Source organism: Centrocercus urophasianus, unplaced genomic scaffold (assembly GCF_019232065.1).
Source record: "Centrocercus urophasianus isolate 14NV4802_14NV808 unplaced genomic scaffold, USGS_Curo_1.0 seq_11, whole genome shotgun sequence".
NCBI lineage: Eukaryota > Metazoa > Chordata > Aves > Galliformes > Phasianidae > Centrocercus > Centrocercus urophasianus.
Genome location: NW_024884253.1, coordinates 88,704,123 through 88,717,417, shown reverse-complemented (window position 1 = coordinate 88,717,417; position 13,295 = coordinate 88,704,123). Strand labels below are relative to the sequence as shown.

Below are 13,295 nucleotides of genomic sequence, written 5' to 3'. Positions count from 1 at the left end.
ATTTTTCAAAAACACAGAACAAGGAAAAAAAAAACAACCCAGTTCTATAACCAACTTCTGAGTGAAAGGGTCTTCTCTTCGGTTTCAAATGTGCATTGCAGCAAGACAGCAGCACCATGAAAGAAACCTTCATCTTTGTTCACATCTCTCACTCATAAATTTAAGTACTGTGCATTTGAAAGTTCCAACAATTCTCCTTTCCAACAACACATGCAATGGCTTGCTTCCACTGTGCTGCAAGTCTCCTAGTGACCAGGACTGACAATTGCTAACAAAACTGCAGTTGTTGCACATGCTGGGTCTTTTCCCCCATCTGTGGAAACTAGATTCAGATCAGGTGTACTTAAATAAAAGCTTTCATATGCCATCCTGCTGCTAGTGTTCTCATTTACAAAAGGGCAGATCAGATCCTTCCACACGGGGCCCATCATCTGCTTGGCAATTATATCTTGTCTTCCTCTGCAACCATTTAGGACCTCTGTTTTTCAAATAGTGTATATATTTCATAGAACACAAGCAGTCAGTGGGTCTTCACAAGAAGGCAAAAGAGTGATCCTTCACTATAGGCAACTTTTTTTTATTGCTTACTCAGCTCTCCTCTCATCTCCCCAAATACACGCTCCATCATTTGACTCACCCTCCCTTCTCACTTTTACAAACAGGTTTGTACCTCTCCTTTACCTTGGTTCATCTCTGAACTTCCTTCTTCATCTGCCTTACTCAGGCTCCCGGCTCACACTAAGGAGCAAGCCAGAGCTGCTCAACTTTATCTACACTGTATTCAGTGCACGAACCTGAGGTTACACAGACACTGGAACAGTCCAAGAAAAAACTTCAAAATCAACTAAAGACTCAGAAACGTGCATGAAAGTTTACAATGACCAACTATACTGTAACTGAGTGCCCATTTAATTGTTTTCAATAGCCTGGTGGTCACTTCATGCAACCTTGGAAAGCAGAAGCATCTTCAGGCATTCTCTACCTTGCATCTGACCTAACATCATCCTCCAGACATGCAGCCAAGGGGCTGGTATGATCCTGAGCTAAGGCGTGATGTAAATTAGGACATGCAAAAGTTTCTGTTCATGTTAAACTCATGATCTCAGAGGAGGGATTCTTTTCTTTTTTTTTAAAAAAAATAAAAAAATAAAAAAATTGGGACTTGTAAATTACTCACAGATACTTTTTCCTAAGCATCACCTCCCTAACTTGTCACATACTCAACGACACCACTAATAACCAGTTTTGTTCTTGCACATTTAAACACAACCAGAACATCTAATTTTCTGATGCTCACTGGAGTTCAAAAGCACCTGACAGCAATCTAAGCCAAAGGACAGAGAAAGAACCCTGGAGCACCAGTGAACTTGTCAGCACTGTACAACTGAGCTGAGCAAACTTCCAAGCACAGCTGCCAGGATCTGAAGCAGACTTCTCCCAGAGGAAAACAAACGCAAACCAACAACATATACTAACTGCTGAAAGAAGGCCTGAACTCTACTCAAGCACACTGAAACACTTCACCCACTTACGTTTTAGCACGTATTGTAAATGTACATTAAAAAGTAGATTTGCTACAAGCATACTGTGGAACAAAAAGTGGCTTTTGTGAATCTCAGATCCAGAAACATTCCCTTTACTGTTTAGCTACTGATTCTCAAAATATAAGAGCCAAGATCCAAGTCGATTATCAGATGTAAGCACTCTGAACAGAAGTCTGCATATCTGTCTTCAATGGCTGCACACACCAAAGAGCTTTGGGTTTCTGCTTCTTTTATCGTCCAGCTCATGTCAGAAACCTGCTAAAAGAAAAGAGCTGCTCCCTACTCCACTTCTGCAGGAGAAATTAATCCCCTCTACATTCAAATACATTCTATTGCTGGCAGTATTAACAGCACCTTACTTTTTCTCAGAGAACTTCTTCAGGAACCACTTGGTGATAAGCAGAATCCACGAGCTCATTAAGCAATAATACTCGAAGGAAAACTGTCAGAGAAAAATACAGTCCCCTTCCAAAAAGCCTTTTTCCAGATCTGCAGAGCTGAGACAGCGAGCAAACCAGGCACTGGGGAGAGCAACTGGGCTGTGAATGGCACATGTTTTATGTGTGATAGGGTGAGAGGGGCTAGGTCACTCCAATAGCAGCCAGATACCTGAAGGATTGCAACAAGGCACCAATATGGACTGTGCACACTATTACATATATGTACACACACACATCTATACAATGACTGAAGTGATTCTGTGAAATAAGGAAACTCACTCGAGGATCTTATTCACATTCTTCCCAGGTGTGTTTGTAAATCAGAAACAGACACTGAATGTGCAACAGCAACAAAATGTTATTTGTGTTGCAATAATCATGGTCAGGGACAAACATTTACTAATGGCATCAGAATGCAAAGGACAGCCCTGAGGCCATCACTGCTCTCACAGCACTCCCAAACTTACACATCTTGTCTATTTCTAAAATAAGCCTTTTAAAAGTACCTGTTTTCTCACGCTGCTGATTGAAAAAGCGTGGTGGAAGGAAAGCTTTCATGAAATTCGATATCAGCATTTTGCTCTCATTAACAGAGGAAGTCAATGCCAGTACTAATCCTAAGGCCTGGTCATTAGTGTTAACTCAAAAACATGCCAAGTCCGTAATGAATGCAACCATGGCTATACTTCTAGGTAGGTTAATTTCAACGGGAAAGTCAGAATAGAAGGTTGTCTCATCTGTGATCCAATTTGCCACGTTTCAGTTGCAACAGTTCACTGAAGCAAGGCGACTACAAACAAAAAACACCCTCCTAAAGTCTTTTTGTATCAGCCTTTCCAGCATAATCACACATTTCCAGCAATGAAAAACAAAGGCAGCAAGGCCACTGAGGGGAAAAGATGACAGTGTTGCAAGCATTTATAGAAAATGGCTAATAGCCATGGAGGATGGAGGCAGCATCAGCAACTCACCCCACAGAACAGCCTCCTTACAGTAGAGAGGTCACTGCCATTAGCGTTTATCTTGCCTTTTTGTTCAGTGCTAGCTGAACACCTCCATGCCAGGGAAGTCAAGTCATGGCTCTGTCTTGATAGTCCTTTTAATTGTCTTAATAGTCTTTTCAAAGAAACCAAGCAATACCATAGTACTTACAGTGTGATTTGTCAGATGTACAAATGGAAAAACTGACTGCTCATATGCCATAAAGTTACTGCCTCCTGCTTGCATGTCACTTACATAAATGGAAAGCCCAAAAAATTGTGCATTCCTTAGATCAGTTTGGGATAAAGAAATACCACAACAGTCATAAACAACCCCCAAGTTGTCACAGTTGTCACTTAAAGCTGCTGACCTCAACTTGACACCGTATGACTTAACAGTGAACAGCACAAGATGCAAAGTTGCACTACTACAGCAAAATAAGGTTCCTACAAACTAAAAGCCTCTGCCCCTACCAGTTTTGCAGCATGCTCAAGAGATCATCATCAAGTAATTGTCAATAGGTAAAAATGAAAACATGCTAGGTTCGTGATTATTAACACCCAGCACAATTGAATCATCCAACCAATCTCCACCACATAGTTGTGCACAGTATTTTAGCTGTCATTTGACAAGATTGGCAGACAAGCAAAATCTCATTCAACTCGAAGCCTGCTTCTGCAGGTTAATTTACCCACAATTTTTGCAAAAGTGATGTTTTTAACTTACACCAGAGCACCACTTTGTGGTGTGCGGCTGCAGCATTTAGAACCACCTCAAAGGGCCCTACAGCCCAATTTACTGTAACAACCAACCACAGCTTCTGTTATACGGGACTCTAGTTTCATAGCACCAATTTTTCAAAGCCCTAATCACCTTGAAGGTGAAGGATCGCCATGAAGGATTAATTCCTTAGATATTTAACCATGAAATTAAAAAAACCCACAAAACTCCCAAAAATATCTGCCAGGAAGCAGGCAGAGTCCTTGAATACCTCAAGAAAAATACTATGGATGAGAAGTACAGTTTTCTTGAACCACAGACTGACAGACTTTCACATCAGTTACCCAGCAACATCAAGTCACAGATGAACTGCTGCAAAGCCAAGCAGTAAGGGCTCAGGCTTACCCATCTCTGATCCCTTCAGACTCTTTTGAGGCACATTCCTTCTCAAGCTCTCCACTCCTCTAGGTAAAGGCACACTGGGCAGCCTGGTCAGGTGGTTGATGACACTGCACATAGCAGGGGCTTGAAACTAGATGATCAGAGTGGTTCAACTCAGGCCATTCTGTGACTCTATGATATCACACCAACACAACAGATTTCTTACAATCCCTCTAACTCTGCATTTGTTAATAAAGACTGTTACATTATCTTCCAACTTCTGGCCACTTTCTCCATTCAGAGATCACATTTAAGCTATGTTCCCTCCATCCACTAGAAGTAACCTACACAGCATACTGCAGAGTTTTATGCTGTATCATATGAAGTGGAAAAATCCCTTCTGGATGTAGGCAACTCCAGTGGATGACATCTTGTACTAATCAACCAGCATCAGCCCAGACACCCTAAATCTGTTCTTTCAGCACCATCAGATGACTAAAGTAAAAGTCTCATCCCATTGTGCTGGAACATATCCACAATGACAGCACAAAACAGCCCCATGAGCTATCTCACTGCTGGCCCACGGGATTCCACATGTGCTGACAAAATCCTTGAGCTCAAGTAAGATAACCAGCTTACAGCAAAAGCTCTGACAACGGGAAATACACCAGTTTGGGAGAAATTCAGTAAGCATAAAAGCAATTCATCACTAAAGACAATTACACAATATGTAGTAAGGGAGATATGCAACCTCACTACTGTTATTTCTTGATTTCACCTTATAATTTAATCCCTACAACATCTACAATCACTTTGATCTGACCAAAATGCCAGCTACTGCTGAAATTACATGCTCCCTTTCCCACACTGCCTTCCTATTGAGGCAACCAGGCCAGATGAAGGTATTGGTCAGTCCGGATTATTTAGCAGAAGGTTGGGTGGGAAGGATGAAAAGCAGGAGATCAGGCCAGCTTCAGCTACACGGCTTCCAGCACCCAGATAGGTGGAAGCTGGAGGCATATTCCTTCCAGCCAGCTCTCCTGTAAGTTGGAAGCAATCACAAAACCCAGATGCAGGGAAGCCTTGCTGAAGAGAAAGACACACACAAGGCTTCTACAGCCACACTACACTGCCTCGCCTCTCTATCGGTGACTTCTAAACTTGATGTCTGATTCCAACCAAACCCTGCTGAGCAGGCTGATTCATTCCCCCGACAAAGAAAATCCTGGAAGTTTGGGGAAAACAAATGGTCACATAAAGAACAGAGAACTCAATCCTCTCACAGGGTACTCAACCCTTCCACACGGCTACCTGTAACAGGTGCTTTTAGGTGCCAGAGAACTAGGAAGAGAAGAAGAAAGCAATGAAGGAATGAAAACCAGTTGGAGCTTGAACCCTTTTCAATATCAAATTCACCCGACAGACACATTAAAAGCAGCTTTCTTAGCATCAGCACTCAGAATATGAAGGGGAAAAAACAAGCACAGGAAACAGGCTGGAAAGATGGATACCATCACTTATAAAAACAGAATGCATCCAAATATAAAAAGGAAGTAGGTAAGAGATACAGTAAACAGGGATTTCTAGGTATTATTCAACATTCCTCAGTATTTGGCAACTTCTGCAGACTCTAAGAAGCTCATTAAATATTCAACAGGACACTGTGAAAACATCTGTGTTTAAGTGAAACAGCAAGTTGTTTTTTCAGTATTTTACTACAACAGTCACCACTTCAAAACCTGCAACTGATCAGTGCTTCATTCCTCTCCAAGACTCCAAGATGAAAGGTACTGAGGTCCAGCTTAAACGTTTGCCTCATCTTGGGTGGTAAATGAACCCTGAGGCTTTGTGACAATAGATAAACAAACGGTGATATTGTAGATAAAAACCAACCAAGTAACAACACAATCTACAGTGTTAGAGAACTCACGCCCATCTCTTAGAAAATAAGCTCTGACTGGAATCCAGACACATTAAGACTTTGATTACAACTCTCAGCTATTTTACGCTCTGTAAAAGAATTCAAGTTTTAGCCACTACAGCTATTTAAGACAGAAAGGTATTTAACCTAAACGTACAGGGAATAAATCTTTTGGAAGATTCTGCGTGAACACTGCAAGAGAATTTCAGCAGTTGATCCCATCATTAGGACCCTGAAGAGGACAACTTAATCCTAGAAACACTTAATGTAAATATTCACATAAAACAAAATATTGTCCCAGTCCAGAATCCTAACACACCAGTCACAGCTTCGAAACAATTAACTCTGATGACTAACTAGCATTAATTATACACAGAGCAGCGCGGCAGTTCATGAAGTTTTATTTGTTGCTTCTGCCACCCATGAAAATTTTGCTTTGTTAACATCAAAGACCTTCCATTACCTGCTTGCTGTCATCCCTGCTATTTACAGTCCTAGCAGGTCATACTCAGTCAGCCCTGGCTCGGTATTTGATTGCCCACGTACGCCAGCATAAGCAACATCCACCTCCTGTTTGCCCCAGGCTGCAATCTTCACTCCAGCCACCCCCTCCCTGCAGCCCTCTGCACACCAATCCAGCAGGCTGGAGCAAGGGATGGGTACTGCTGAAGAATCAAGAAGCAGCTTCCTCCTGTAGCATCCAGGTGAGTCATGTCAGCAGCTTCTGCCAGTGCAATACACACCAAGGCCTTCAGCGAAGGCCATACAGAATGAAGGGGAGGATTGCTAAAGCCACTGCCTATACCAAGAAGTAGGAAATGAAGCTACAAGAAAACTGAGTGCTGCACGTGGCATGTTATTTTCATACCCTGGAAGATTTTTATCTGAGCCCATATGTGATTAAAACAAAAAAATACAACCAATCACGAGCAGGCATTAGAAACACATCTTAACAGAAAACATTATTGTAATAAAGTTAGCCAAAATGACAATGTAGAAATTTACAGCAAGTCACATTATTTATCCTCAAAAAGATTTAAGCAATTTACATTCTCATGTTCTAATTAAAGTAAAAAGATTTGAACTAGAACTAGTATGCCTACAGTGTTTATGTGACTGGCAAATATTTGCACATATCTTCAGTTTACAAAGAATTAGGGGTTAAACTGACCAAGCCCACTTTTCTCAAAGCAGCAAATGGCACCTAGGATCCTGGATAGCTTGGATTGGGAATGGGAAAAGCGACAAGCGAACCCTCTGGAGACAACGAAAAAGTTTCAGCTGTGTTACCCCATTACCTACAGCAGCTATTACTATATTTTAGTCAACTACTATTACGTGCATCTACTATACATAGCCAACAACTTTCATGTGCAAATATTGCTGATAGATGGAAATGTTTTTACTTCCATTCCACAAAATGGGAAGCTACAGGCAAGAGCTAAAATGCTTGCTAACATATCTTATACGTTACCGAACACACGCAGTTATGTCTGCAAATGCTGACCAGCCCTACTGCCTTCACGTCATGCTTTTTCTACCTCTTCATTTGAATTTTTCTTCTACATTTACCCAAACACATTACAGTGTGTAAGAAACCATGCTGAAAATTCAGAACTCCAGAACAGTTCAGCAAAGGTCAGTACTAACAACTAACTGCTGTCAGTTTAAGACAAGTATTTTCAGAAGCTAGGGACAACAGTAATAAAAAACAGTATTCATTTTCTGTTTCAAAGCAAGCGCTTATTATAATCAAGTGAATCAAAATTAAACAAATCAACACAAGAACGGCCTAAGAATTGGTGCATTCCAGTCCAAAGTTCTTACAACATAAAGCTGAACCTGAAACGCTGCTATACCACAGCCAGAATATTTTTAATTCACACTGGGTTTCATTTTTTCCCCTCAAGTTCTTAGTTAAAAATACAATGCAACACAGAACTTCACCTCTCAGTCCACACAGTGCTATCAAGACGAATTTCATCTCACATACACTACTTTAAAATTTTAGCGTGCTATTTTTACACACATTTTTATTCTATTTTACTCCTAGCATTTGTGGCACGTTGCTCTGAACCAGACACCAGGAGATCGTTCACCTTACACCAGATGTAGCAGCTGAATGCTGATGTAGCATAACAGAATGACACAATCTTATCTCAGAAAGAATAATGCTTTCTGTAGCAGGAAAAATACAGCTTCATCTCCTCTGCACTATCTTCTACCACCAATAAAATTATTGTTTTTTTCCCGAATCTTTGAGAGCATCTCTTTACACAGATGTTGCCTACGTGCTGGTGATTTTTCAATCACGAAAGTTTAGGCCCAGCTGCACCCACCCAGCAACCAAGAGAGCTGCAATAAAAGAAAATAACTTGTTGTCCTAAAACAGAGGAAGTAGAGGGTTTCGATGGTTTCCTGTCAAGAAAAAAGAAACTGCTTGAAGTTTAGGGTAGCAAGCTCTTAGCCCAGTTCAACCTAGAAATCTGAGAGGCCGTATCTAGCTGCTGGCATTTAGGAAATTAAAAGTTGGCCAATACGCAATCTTACAAAGACAGAGCCATAGTTAAACTAGAAAGCCTCTCTCGTTTAACCCCCTGCCCTTCTTAAAGTTTGAATTACAGCATTTGATTGATGCTTGTGAAGCTTTACACACTGAGACACACGTAAGGTTAACAGCATTTAGGCTCCTGATGGTATCTGCACCGTGCCCAGCAACTCCAACAGTTCGCTGCAGCACTTTGCTAGTCACATCTTTCTCATCAAGCAGTAACTCGTCCCGGTGGTATCAGAGTTTTATGCTGCCTTACGGCCGAGCCGCCAAACTCAAGCACGCTATTTCTGGGTAGGTTTGAAGCTCAGAGCCGCTTTCACGGCACCCCGCAGCGAAGACGTGCGGCTCTCGCGCGCGGAGTCGGCACAGAACGGCTGCCTTTGGAACACCGGGTTCGAAACAACGCGGCGCGTCCCGAGCTCCCACAGGTGCCTCAACACAGGACTCCGAGAGCCCGCCAGCACCGGGCGGAAGAAGCCCCGCTTTACGCCGCGGACGAGGCGGCACAGCTCCCGACAAACACCTGCAGCCCGCGGCTCCCGCCGGCACCGCCCCGCTCCGAGGCGCCGCGCACTCACCCGGGCGCGATGACCTGTCCGGGCCGCGCGCACAGCTCCCGCACGACGCCGGGCCGTTCCGCCTTCAGCTTGCGCTCGGTGCCGGAGCGCTGGGGCCGGGGGCCGGCGCCGGAACCCTGTGAGGCCGCGGCGGGACGCGGGGCGGGCGGCAGCGGGGCGCAGAGCGCCAGCACCGACCCGATCTGCACCGCAGCCCCCACCGACACCTTCCACTCCAGCAACCGCAGCGGCCGCGGGCCCGGCGCCCGGATCTCCGCGATCGGCCCCGCGGAGCCCTCCGCCGCACTCCCGCCGCCCCTCTCGGCCGGTCCCTCCATCCCGCCGGGGCGGGTCGCTATGGCGACACCCGCGCCGCCGCCGGCCTGGCAGTGGGCCGCGGCCTGCCGCTGCGGGGCACGGGGCGCCACAACAGCCGCCGCCGCCGGTGCCGACCCTACTGCGCAGGCGCGACACGCCGCGCGCCCGGCCGGGCTTAAAGGCACAGCCGCGCGGCTCCGCGGGAGCGAGAACGGGGGAAGAGGAGGGGGCGGGGAGAGCCCGCGCCACGCCCCATCCCCGCTTCAAAGACGTTTCCGGGTCGGCGAGCGCCCTCTCGCGGTCTGGCTGCCTCTCCGCGCCACCGCCGCCGCTGAGGGGCGGGCTGCGCGAGCGAGGCGGGCTGGGAGTTGCGGTTCTACTTTCGGGTCGGACGCTGCTGTGAACATGACAAGACGGCTGCGCTGTGAGGATAATACTGTCAGTAGTGACCAGATAGACGGAAGTTCTGGAATTAAAGTTCCCGTGCGTCTTTTATCAGCTCCTCACCCGCACGCATAACAACACACTGTGTGATAACGTGTTTTCTACACTTCTCTCGTGCAGGAGAGCTGACAGGAGCAGCTTTTTGGGATGCTTTGAGGTAACAGAATCAGAGAATCACCAAGGTTGGAAAAGACCTACAAAATCATTCAGTCCAACTGACCGCCTATCACCAATAGTTCTCACTAAACCACGTCCCTCAACTCGATACCTAAATGTTCCTTGAACGCATGTGATGTGATGGAAGAGGCTGCTGACTGTATCGTCCTCCACTCATTTGTTACAGAGGTTGGAAGTTCTTTATAAATGAGATGAGATAATTTTTAATGTTGACGTGCGTGCTGTAAAGTTGTGTCATTAGAGGTGAGCTGTTTTCCTTCTGCCTTACTGTTCCTTCCTTTACAACACTAGACAATTCTTACTATAGGATGACTGGTAGCGTCCCTCTATAATCAATGTTGTTACTTCCTAATATAAAACAAAAATTATCAGCACTGAAGAAATATATCCACATCATATATGTGTACATGTCATACATAAAAACTGAATTTTACATCACCAGTGGATGGCAGTGAGGCCAGTAGACTTGATGTAGCTCACCCAGTAGCTCCACCAGCAAGTTCTGGCTTGCAGCATTTCCTCTCAATTCTTGTCTGGCCAAGGCTTTTAGCTCGAATCCAAGCTTCTTCCTTTTGGGGTGGATTATTAACGTTCTGCTCCAGGGTGAGCAGGCCAAGGACAGCCTGACGGCAGCGCTCCCATTAAGGAGTGCAAAGAAAAGGAGAGATCCTCGAAGAGCAGGAGAATTGATGAGGAACTTCCCTTTTGCTAAAACCTTTGTAGACCTCTTAGTCTAGAAAATCCTCATAATGCCGAGTGTGTTAATCATGATGGTGAGGAGGACTGAAACAGTAGTTGAGGTGGGAAAGGGTCTTTGGAGATCATTAATCCTGCTCCTCTAGCTCAAAGCAGGAAGACTGGCAGGTTGCTCAGGGGCACGTCCAGATGGATTTTGAGAATCTCCGAGGATGGAGACTCCACAGCCAGTCTGGGATACTTTTTTCAATGTTCAATCACCCTCGCAGTGAAAAAAGCTATACATCTGTCTGTGTTCATTGCCTCTTGTCTTGGCAGAGGGCACCACTGACATGAATCTGCCTCTGTTTACCAATCTCTCTCTTCACCCATAAACACAACCTCGATGAATCTTCTGCACGTTGAGCAGTCTCAGCTCTCTCAACCTCTTCTGATGTGACAGATGCTCCAAACCTTTTAACAAATACTGTTTATGGCCTTTGCAGCAGGTGCTCCAGCATGTCTATGTCTGTAGACATACTCTTGTACATATTCTTGTACCAGCACACTGTGCCTGATGGGGCATAAGAGGATGTTTACCTCCCTCAATCTGTTGGCAGTGGTCTTCCTAATGCAGCCCAAGATGCTGTTGCCTCTTTTGGTGCAAAAGCACATTTGCTGGTACACGGTCAGCTTGGCGTCTACCAGGTCACCAGTGCCTTTACTGCAGAACTGCTTTAAAGAACTTTACAGAGCTGCCTGGCCCAGTTCTGGCCTTGGGTCAGGACTTGGCATTTCCTTTTCTTGAACTTCCTTATCTTGAATGTAATGAAGTTCCTGCCTGCTGATTTTTTCAGTTTGTCAAAATCCCATGGACTGCCATGCAGTATTCAACTATCTGGCCTCCCACCCACTCCTCCCAGCGTTCTATCATCTGCAAAACTGCTGAATCATCACCAAGATCAGTAGTATTTGCCACAGTATTGGCCCCTGAGCAAATTACCAGTGAATGGGTAACTACTGACAGGACCCTCATAGCATAATAGGAAGCAGAAGGGACTAGATTCATATTCATGCAATGCTTTTTTCCTGCCATAAGAAATAACCTGTGTAAGGAAACCAGAAAGTACTGTAAATTATCTCCAGACTCCCTGAGCACAATCTTGCCCTGTATTTCACAATGACCTCTGTTAAACAAACTATGTTTACTGGTACTGAATGACCTCTTACTGTATGTGGATATGAGAATCTTAGCAGTGGAACAGAACCAAAGCATAAAAATGATATGGCTTTGTTTGTTCTGCAAATATTTCAGTCCTTTGATTACTTTGCTTTCCTTTTGCTGGCTAATCTCCCACACCTAATACATGTTTAAGGTCACGCAGCTTTCTGAATACCTGTCATTTTTTGAAAGCTGGCCTACCACACACAGCTTTATTATATTTTGACATAATATTTATCCAATCCATCCTCCTTGGATGGACAAGGATAGAAAATATTTGATCCTTCACTGACAGGCTTGATGCATGTAAGAATTTAGAGACTTCTAAGTCTTACAATGCACGGCTACACAGGGCTACAGTGGTGGCATTATAGGCAAGGAGCGAAGTAAGAAGAACTTACCTCATCTTGCCAGCTCTGATACTGCTAACTCTCACCTTTGAACAAAGTGTGTGTGTGTCCTGCATCTTATACGTTAGTGCCAGTCTCAGAAAGCCTTTGCAGTCTCTTGTTTCATGGAAACCATTTTGTTATTTTCTTTGCACCTGTAATTGTGCAGGAAGAAATCTCAGCTGGGAGAATAACAAATGAAATCTACATAATAATTATTGTTCCTGCTTACTTTCAATGCATGGAGACAGAACTTTACAGAATAAGTGCACTCATCAATCCTAGATAGGTGCAAGTTAAAGTCTGGGATGATGGGTAATGAGAACATTAAGGGAAGAACTTGCAGTTCTTTTAAGTAAGTATCATGCTAAGGAATACGCTATGTTAAAATGCTTGACTTCATGTCTGGTAATACCAGATGGCTTCCATCAAGAAGCAAATGTTTTTCCCAGCCTTCTCTTCAAAAAGGTCATCAGAATTTAACCAGTAATGTTAAGTAAAGTAAATGCTGTGGATATCAACTTCATATAACTGCTTGAGTGAAAGCACCAGGGTGCTAAATATAGTTCTGTGGGGAAGCGTTTCTTAGAAGTGGTAGATGAAGAATTTTGAAAATATGTGCCTAACTTCTAGGAAGGTAGAGGAGAAATGCTGCAGTTCGTTTACTTAAGTTAGAAATACGCTTAGGTAAAGATCTCTTAAAATATGTTACCCCACCGTGAGTGTTGCAACTTTAATGAATATTCAGAATGCTTCTTAAAGATGACTTGGCTGAGTATTTTCGTACTCAGACTGATGATTTTAATGCTGTAAGCCTGTCTCAGCGTATTTAAACAATGTTAGTATCTGTTCCACAGTAATTCTAGGGAGCTATAGAATGTAAGGTAGACAAAGTCCTGAAGTCTTCAAGCAGCTTGCTGAAGTCTGCAAATGGAAAAGAGCCACAGAACAGGCAGCATATATCTCAGTGCT

At 44.1% G+C, this 13,295-nt stretch overlaps 1 protein-coding gene across 1 annotated transcript in view; it reads right to left on the bottom strand.

Moving 5' to 3' along the window:
• Positions 1–9,214, bottom strand: part of CTDP1 (CTD phosphatase subunit 1) — a 100,534-nt gene extending 91,320 nt beyond the window's left edge. Inside the window, exon 1 of the mRNA XM_042839943.1 lies at positions 9,120–9,214. The gene's annotated coding sequence lies outside the window, so the exon portion shown is untranslated. The remainder of the gene's footprint in view (positions 1–9,119) is intronic.
• Between the last annotated feature and the right edge of the window lie 4,081 nt (positions 9,215–13,295).